At 46.9% G+C, this 8,102-nt stretch overlaps 1 pseudogene across 1 annotated transcript; it reads left to right on the forward strand.

Annotated features, from left to right (window-relative positions):
* Positions 1–1,558: 1,558 nt before the first annotated feature.
* Positions 1,559–3,644, forward strand: LOC108352813 (heat shock cognate 71 kDa protein pseudogene; annotated as a pseudogene). The gene has a single exon (XR_015637639.1). The product of XR_015637639.1 is annotated as a heat shock cognate 71 kDa protein pseudogene (transcript).
* Positions 3,645–8,102: the final 4,458 nt, after the last annotated feature.

Consider the following 8,102-nt stretch of genomic DNA (forward strand, 5'->3'; position numbering starts at 1 on the left):
TCCAGGATTTGTTCTCAAATTCAAAGGCCTTCAGCATGATGCAGGATTAATTTCCTGAAACAGCATCTGGAATTAAGAGTCTCCAGCACGTGCGGAAATCACGCTGGGCCACGAGCTTTAACTGCTGTGGGTTAATCTGTTAACCTGGAAGTTCTCTCTACAGTTAAAACACCATTCCCAGTAAAGAAAACAGCAGATGTGACTCCTGAGCAGGGCTTACAGAATACAAGCCTGTTGTCTTAGGGTTCTACTGCTGTGAACAGACACCATGACCATGGCAACTCTTACAAAGGAAAACATTTAACTGGGGCTGGCTTACAGGTTCAGAGACTTAGTCCATTATCATCGTGGTGGGAGCATGGTACAGGCAGGCACGGTGCTGGAAAAGAAGCCCATGGTTCTACATCTTGATCTGCAGGCAGCTACAGATTAGGTGCCACACTGAGTGTAGCCTGAGCATAGGGGACTTCAGAGCCTGCCCCCACAGTGATGCACTCCCTCCCACAAGGCCACACCTCCCATTAGTGCCACTCCCTATGACTGAGCTTTGAAACACATGAGTCTGTGGGGGTCAAACCTATTCAAACCTCTCAGTACTTGGAAGGTGGTCTTTGCAGGTCACCCTCAGTTACACAACGATTCAAGGCCTAGGCTACATGAGACCCTGCCTCAAAAAAAAAAAAAAAAAAAAACCCAATTTTTTAAATGTATGAATGTGTTTTGCTTAGTGCTTGAGGAGGTCACAAGAGGGCATGGACACCCCCCACCCCCCAGAACTGGAGGTACAGAGGCTTGTAAGATAACACTTGGGTCTGGGATCCAAACGTCAGTCTTCTGGAAAAGCAGTCAGTGCTTCTAACCGCTGAACCATCTCTCCAGTCCCTAATTTGTGGGCTGGAGAGATGGCTCAGTGGTTAAGAGCACTGACTGCTCTTCTAGAGGTCCTGAGTTCAATTCCCAGCAACCACATGGTGGCTCACAACCATCTGCAATGGGATCTGATGCCCTCTTCTGGTGTGTCTGAAGACAGCGACAGTGTACTCGCATACATGAAATAAATCTTTTAAAAGACAAGCGTACTCCCTGGGAAGAGGACTCCACTAGTTACTGAAGTATTAGAAAGCTTAGAAAGCAATCATCGCCTAGAGAAAAATCACTGAAGGAAATGAGAAAAGCCAAAGCAATGTGCTAGTTTAAGATTTTGTCTAAGGAAGCAGACCTGGTGCCTTGGGCCTGCAATCCCAGTGCTAGGAGACAGAGGCAGGCGGCTCACTGTGAATTTGAGGCCATCAGTGGTTCTCAGCCTGTGGGTCACAGCCTTTTTGTGGAGGTCAAATGACCCTTTCACAGCATTGTCCAAAACCATCAGAACACACAGATGACTACATTACAGTTATGAAGTAGCAACAAAAATAATTTTTTTATGGTTGGGGGGTCACTATAACATGAGAAACTACATTAAAGGGTCTCAGCATTAAGAAGGGTGAGGGAGGTTGGAGAGATGGCTCAGCGGTTAAGAGCACTGGCTGCTCTCATTGAACTCGGTGCCAGCTCTCGGGGGTCTCTGTGTGGTCTCGTCATCAGCACAGCTGGGCCTACACGCAAGCAACCATGTCTAAGGGACCTGCAGTTGGCATTGATCTTGGCACCACCTACTCCTGTGTGGGTGTCTTCCAGCATGGAAAGGTGGAAATAATTGCCAATGACCAGGGTAACCGCACCACACCGAGCTATGTTGCTTTCACCGACACAGAACGATTAATTGGGGATGCGGCCAAGAATCAGGTTGCAATGAACCCCACCAACACAGTTTTTGATGCCAAACGTCTGATCGGACGTAGATTCGATGATGCTGTTGTTCAGTCTGACATGAAGCACTGGCCGGCCCTTCATGGTGGTGAATGATGCAGGCAGGCCCAAGGCCCAAGTCGGATACAAAGGGGAGACAAAAAGTTTCTATCCTGAGGAAGTGTCGTCAATGGTTCTGAAAAAAATGAAGGAAATTGCAGAAGCTTACCTTGGAAAGACTGTTACCAATGCTGTGGTCACAGTGCCAGCTTACTTCAACGACTCTCAGCGACAGGCAACAAACGATGCTGGAACTATTGCTGGCCTCAACGTACTTCGAATTATCAATGAGCCAACTGCTGCTGCTATTGCCTATGGCTTAGATAAGAAGGTCGGGGCTGAAAGGAATGTGCTGATTTTTGACTTGGGAGGTGGCACTTTTGATGTGTCAATCCTCACTATTGAGGATGGAATTTTTGAAGTCAAATCAACAGCTGGAGACACCCACTTGGGTGGGAAAGACTTTGATAAACGAATGATCATCAATTTCATTGATGAGTTTACGCGAAAGCACAAGAAGGACATCAGTGAGAACAAGAGAGCTGTCAGGCAGGCGTCTCCGCACTGCCTGTGAGCAGGCCAAGCGCACCCTCTCCTCCAGCACCCAGGCCAGTATTGAGATTGATTCTCTCTATGAGGGAATTGACTTCTACACCTCCATTACCCGTGCTCGGTTTGAGGAGTTGAATGCTGACCTGTTCCGTGGCACACTGGACCCTGTAGAGAAGGCCCTTCGAGATGCCAAACTAGACAAGTCACAGATCCGTGATATTGTCCTGGTGGATGGTTCTACCAGAATCCCCAAGATCCAGAAACTTCTGCAAGACTTCATCAGTGGAAAAGGGCTGAATAAGAGCATTAACCCTGATGAAGCTGTTGCCTATGGTGCAGCTGTCCAGGCAGCCATTCTATCTGGAGACAAGTCTGAGAATGTTCAGGATTTGCTACTCTTGGATGTCACTCCTCTTTCCCTTGGGATTGAAACTGCTGGTGGAGTCATGGCTGTCCTCATCAAGCGCAATACCACCATTCCCACCAAGCAGACCCAGACTTTCACCACCTACTCTGACAACCAGCCAGGTGTACTCATCCAGGTGTATGAAGGTGAAAGGGCCATGACCAAGGACAACAACCTGCTTGGGAAGTTTGAGCTCACAGGCATACCTCCAGCACCCCGTGGGGTTCCTCAGATCGAGGTTACTTTTGACATTGATGCCAATGGCATCCTCAATGTTTCTGCTGTAGATAAGAGCACAGGAAAGGAGAACAGGATCACCATCACCAATGACAAGGGCCGCCTTGAGTAAGGAGGATATCGAGCGCATGGTCCAAGAAGCTGAGAAGTACAAAGCTGAGGATGAGAAGCAGAGGGATAAGGTTTCATCTAAGAACTCGCTGGAGTCTTATGCTTTCAACATGAAAGCAACTGTTGAGGATGAGAAACTTCAAGGCAAGATAAATGATGAAGACAAACAGAAGATTCTTGACAAGTGCAATGAAATCATCAGCTGGCTGGATAAGAACCAGACTGCAGAGAAGGAAGAATTTGAGCATCAGCAGAAAGAACTGGAGAAGGTCTGCAACCCTATCATCACCAAGCTGTACCAGAGTGCTGGTGGCATGCCTGGAGGAATGCCTGGTGGCTTCCCTGGTGGAGGAGCTCCTCCATCTGGTGGTGCTTCTTCAGGCCCCACCATTGAAGAGGTCGATTACGTCAAAGTAGAGGGTATAGCATTGTTCCACAGGGACCCAAAACAAGTAACATGGAATAATAAAACTATTTAAATTGGCACAAAAAAAAAAGAGCACTGGCTGCTCTGCCACAGGACCCAGAGTCAGTTCCCAGCACCCACGGGGCAGCTCACAATTGTCTGTAACTTTAGTTTCAGGGGATCTGACAGCCTCACACAGACCTATGTGCAAACCACAAGAAAAGAATTTTTAAGTTAAAAAAAAATTTAAAAAAATAGAAAGGTTTGAACCACTGTTCTACATGAGTTCCAGAGCAGTCAAGAGTTCCAGAGCAGCCAATGAGGCCTTGCCCCAAAGAGAGAGATTAAAGTAACTTTATCTTTCAAATTGGCTACGTGTATATATGCACTTACGTTACATGTGTGCACGTATCTTCCCAGGGCTGTGATTCAAGCGTAGAGGTAACTGCATGGTAGAGTCTGTAATGTATACATACACTCTTAACCCTGGCAAACCATTTCTGTATTGTAATACCAAGTGTTAGCTAAGGGGAGACACAGAAACATGCACTTAATATATTTACCGTTCTGTCAACACAATTAAGTTTAGAATCACCTAGGACACACGTTAGGCCATCTCTCTAAAGGCGTTTTCAGAAAGACTTAACTGAAGAGGGTGTCTTAGGGTTTTACTGCTATGAACAAATGCATGACCAAGACAACCGTTTTGTATTTCATGTATGTGAGTGACTGCAGAGTCACTGTCTTCATGCACACCAGAAGAGGACATCAGATCCCATTACAGATGGTTGTGAGCCCCAGGTGGTTGCTGGGATTTGAACTCAGGACCTCTGGAAGAGCAGCCAGTGCTCTTAACTGCTGAGCCATCTCTCCAGCCCAACCAAAACAATTCTTATAAAGGACAGCATTTAATTGGGGCTGGCTTACAGGTTCACAGGTTCAGTCTATTATCATCAAGGTGGGAGCATGGCAGTGTCCAGGCAGACACAGGGCCAGATGAGTTGAGAGTTCTGAAGGTTGCTAGCAGAATACCGACTTCCAGACAGCCAGGTGGAGGGTCTTAAGGCCCCACCCACAGTGACACACTTCCTCCAACAGGCCACGCCTTCTAATAGTGCCACTCCCTGAGCCAAGTATATACAAACCGTCACAGAGGGGAAACCTCATTTTAAACCCCAGAATGTAGGCTGAGCGTCCATGCTGAGCTGAGGGGGAAGGAGCAGGAGAGTTGGACAGGCAACTCTCTCCCACATCCTGATTGCAGATGTGTTCCCTGTGCCATACCTTTCCTCCCATGATGCACTGCGTCCCCTCACACCATCACTGTCTTAGGATTTCTCTTGCTGGGGTGAAACCCTATGAACAAAAACGTGGGAGGAAAGGGTTTATTTCACTCAGCTCCATATAGTTTCAACGTCAAAAGCAGGGAGGACAGGACGTCAGGCAGGGCGGGAACCTGGAGGCAGGAGCTGATGCAGAGGCCGTGGAGGGGTGCTGCTTACTGACTTGCTCCTCGTGGCTTGCTCAGCCTGCGTTCTTATAGAACCCAGGACCACCTGCCCAAGAGCGGCACTAAACACAATGAGCACTACCCATCAATCAACAATTCAGGAAATAGCACACATACTCTTCATTTTTATTTTTTTCTTTTCTCCCCACTCCCAACTCCCCGGCAGGGTTTCTCTAAGTGGACCAGGCTGGCCTTGAACTCAGAGCCTCTGCCTCCAGAGTGCTGGGATAACAGGTGTGTGCCACCACTGCCCAGGCTCTACAGCTGGATTTTATGGGAGCATTTTCTAAATTGAGATTCCCTCCTTCCAGAGGACTCTAGCTTGTGTCAAGATGACATAAAACTAAACAGAATAGACGTTTGTAACTTTTCACTTTTACAAGTAAATCTTTGTGCCAGAATCTTTGTGGTACACATGATTATTCCCTAAAGACACCTTGTTGGGTTGGTAGACAGCATCTAAGCGACAGCAGAAGGCACTGTCTAACTTGTGTGAGGCCCTGCTTTCAATCTCTAGCACCAGGATGAGGTGAGGAGGGGTACCTTTGAGGGGCTTTTTTTTTTCTTTTCTTTTTTTCGGAGCTGGGGACCGAACCCAGGGCCGCTCTACCACTGAGCTAAATCCCCAACCCCCTTTGAGGGGCTTTTAAAGGTGCTCCATTGATTAAGAGAGTTTACTCTTCCTGCAGATGGCCTGTATTCACTTCCCAGCATCCACAACACAGTGAATCTGTAACTCCATTTGCAAATCTTCTGCAACTCCTGTCCCCAACAATGTGATGCCCTCTTCTGACCTCTGTGGACTCCACGCACATACACACGTGGACAGACGTACATGCAGACAAAACACTCACATACATAAAAATAAGTCTATACATATTTTAATTTAAATTTTTATTCATGAGTAAGTACATGCACGCATTAATTTATGTGCACAAAGTACATGCAGGAGCCTTGGCAGGGAGGCCAGAAGAGGGCATTAGGTGCCCTGGAGTAGAGTTATAGATAGCTATGAGCCGCAAGCCAGTGCTGGAAACCAAATCAGGTCCTTTGCAAGAATTGAAAGCTCTCTTAACTGCGGAAGAGCCTCTCCAACCCCCTGACTAGCTCAGTCACACTCAGAAAGGAACAGGCACACCCATTATGTCCTTTGGTTTGTGACTCACTTCTTCTCTCACTGCCATGACAAAATGCCTGAAAAAGGCAACTTCAGGAAGTGTGCTGGGTGGTCTGTGTCAACATGATGTAAGCTAGAGTCGTCTGAAAGGAGGGAGCCACAATCAATAAATTATCTCTATGAGTTCTAGGGCCTCTTCTTAATTAGTGATTGGTGAGGGAGGGCACAGTCCATTGATGGTGGTGCCATCATCCTGGAGCTGGTGTTTCTGGGCTCTATAAGAAAGTAGGCTGAGCAAGCCATGAGGAGCCAGCCAGCAAGCAGACAACTCCATGGCCTCTGTGTCAGCTCCTGCCTCCAGGATCCTGCCTTGCCTGAGTCCCTGTCTTGGTTTTGGTGTTGATCTGTACTGAGACATAAACCCCATAGAGCTTTGGTCATGGTGTTTCATCACAGCAGTAGTGACCCTAACTAAGACAACATCCTACATTTCTATAACTGGCTAGTTAAATCCAGGTGTACGCATCACAGAGAACACATTCTAATGCAAGTATTAGAAACCTGGCGATGAGGACCTCTGTGAGGATACGCACCTGCATTCCTAGCACTTGGAATGTGGAAACAGATGGCTCAGGAATGTGAAGGCTTCCTAGGCTAAACAGGGAGGAGGCCAGCCTGAGCTACCTTGTCTCGAAAACAAAAACAAAATCAAAAAGGCAATCAACCAACAAACTGAAGGTCTCAGGAAGAAGGCTGAAGGTAGGGTAGACATCTGTAATCTCAGTCCTCAGGACTTGGGATCAGAAGGAGGGTAAGTTTATGGCCAACCTGAGCTACGCATAGAGATAAGTGATAAAGATAGATGATAGGTAGACAGACAGACAGATAATTGGATGACAGATTTACCAAAGCAATCTAGGAAGTTTCAGTTCGTGGTTTCAAAGCATAGTTTATATGGATACAGTTTCCAGGCAAAGTTTATATAGATACAATTCACCAAGGAACCATATGTCAGCCACCATGTAGTCTGAGAGCAATTATTAGCTTTATTCTGCTGCCTAAATGGCACCCACACACTAAAACATTGAAACTGTAAGTCATTTGCTCATTAACCTTTTAATTCTTGAAGCGGTGTCTCACTGGGAACATATGTCTGGAGAAAGGGAAATGTGTGATAAATGTTTCAGTTATCCCAAACTGAAGGACTTCGAAACAAAAGAAACACTGAGAGCTCTTAGGGAGCATAAGAAAGAGCTGGAGTTACCAACTCTGTCTTGTAGAAACTAGAGAACAATAGATGTCCAAACAAACAAGAAAAAAATAAAACCCAAAACAGATATCCAGGAGCTGGGGGTGTAGCTCAGGGTTATAGCCCTGGCTTCCAGCCCAGCACCCCAAAAAAGAAAAGAGGAGTGTAGTAGTTTAAATATGCTTGGCCCAGGAAGTGTCACTATTCAGAGGTGTGACCTTGTTGGGGGAAGTGTGCCACAGTGGGCATGGGTATTAAGACCCTTCTCCTAACCACATGGGAGCCAGTCTTCTAGCAGCCTTCAGATGAAGATGTAGAACTCAGCCCCTCCTGTCCCATGCCTGCCTGGATGCTGCCATGCTCCTGCCTTGACGATAATGGACTGAACCTCTGAACCTGTAAGCCAGCCCCAGTTAAATGTTGTCCTTATAAGAGTTGCCTTGGTCATGGTGTCTGTTCACAGTAATGACATGCTAACCCTAGGACACGGAGGATGACTTTGAGTTCCTGATGCACCTGTCTCTGCTTCCCAAGTCCTAGGATTAAGGGACGGTCACCATAGCAGGCTCGTTCGAGTGTTTGTGTTGTTTGGGTTTTTTGTTTGTTTACTTGGTTGGTGTTTGTTTGTTTACAGCAGGGTCTGATGTAGCCAGGCTGGGTCCTAAT

This window comes from Rattus norvegicus, chromosome 14, assembly GCF_021556685.1.
Source record: "Rattus norvegicus strain SHRSP/BbbUtx chromosome 14, alternate assembly SHRSP_T2T, whole genome shotgun sequence".
NCBI lineage: Eukaryota > Metazoa > Chordata > Mammalia > Rodentia > Muridae > Rattus > Rattus norvegicus.